A 1,198-nucleotide genomic window follows, 5' to 3' on the forward strand; every position below is an offset into this window, starting at 1 on the left:
TAAAAGTGTTTTCTTTGCCACAGCAAAAAATAGGTATGTATAATACTGCCAGGAGGAATAGACTATTTCTGACATTATACACTTTGTTTATAGAGCCTCCAAAAGCAAAATTTATCACTCAAGAGAATGAAATCCACTGAAAGGTTCACAAGAAAAGTGTTCCACCTACAGAGTAAGTTTCTGGCAGACTTTTCTAGAGGTGGTTGCTGTCTGATGCCAAGTGTTTGAATAAAGACAATGGCATCTTCCTGTTACTTTCATACATGTACTCTTGTAAACAGCTTTTCTCCCTCCTTGGGGTAAAATGTGGCTTCTTAGGTCTACAAGAATTTGGGCCATACTCGGGTTACTTTCTGGAATTCTTTAGTGTGGGTCTTAGGGCACTGCATCTCACACCATCTGGACACCTGATTCACTGTGGGCTGCCATCACCTCTAGCTCATGTAGTTGGGCTGTGCATCACCTAGAGAGATCACTTTGGCCAAAGCAATGTCACCTGGGCAGAAAGTCTTATAAATTTCAACCTTGTCTTTTTCAGTACCTCGGACATCTTCCTTGTGGATAGTTTCTCGAAAAGTATTCTCAAGTGGTGTGGACCTTACATATAGGATGTGTACTTTGGCAAAGTGCTACTTGATGCTAGAGACCTTACAAGATACAAAAGCCCCCACATCTGGCAGTAATTGCAACTCTGCTTCTCTCATCACAGACAGGACAGGAAGCATGTGGTTTTCTCTGGTCTTCTTTATGCAGCCGGCAAGCAAGGGAAAGATGTAACCCTGCTGGTTGTAGGTGCTGCTGCTGCCTTCGCTGCCCTCCTCCAAGTTATACAGATATTTGCTGGGGATGCAGTACCTCACAGATAGCGCCATGCCTGCCACTGTCCCAAGCCCGAAGAAAAAGCAAGCCTACTACTTCGGTTCCAGAACATTTTTAATGCCTACCATACCTCCTATGGTCAACATTCTATCTTTAAGGGGATTAAGCTTTGATGACCTCTAAAATGATAGGTTTAGTTTCTCCTGACACTTTCACTTTGTCAACAAGTCTACCTTATTGGTATGAATGAAATTGAAAGTAGTTCTACTCATTTCTACATTCTGATGAAACACCTACTCTCTTGCTTTTCTTTTCCATGCCAGTCCTCCATGTTACTTATCTATAATTATACCTGAGTCTTTTCCTCCAATCTCTCATT

General features: G+C 42.1%; 1 pseudogene; it reads right to left on the bottom strand.

Annotated features, from left to right (window-relative positions):
- Positions 1–252: 252 nt before the first annotated feature.
- On the bottom strand, positions 253–872 carry LOC109438891 (exosome complex component CSL4; annotated as a pseudogene).
- Positions 873–1,198: the final 326 nt, after the last annotated feature.

Source organism: Rhinolophus sinicus, chromosome X (genome assembly GCF_036562045.2).
Source record: "Rhinolophus sinicus isolate RSC01 chromosome X, ASM3656204v1, whole genome shotgun sequence".
In the NCBI taxonomy this organism is placed as follows: domain Eukaryota; kingdom Metazoa; phylum Chordata; class Mammalia; order Chiroptera; family Rhinolophidae; genus Rhinolophus; species Rhinolophus sinicus.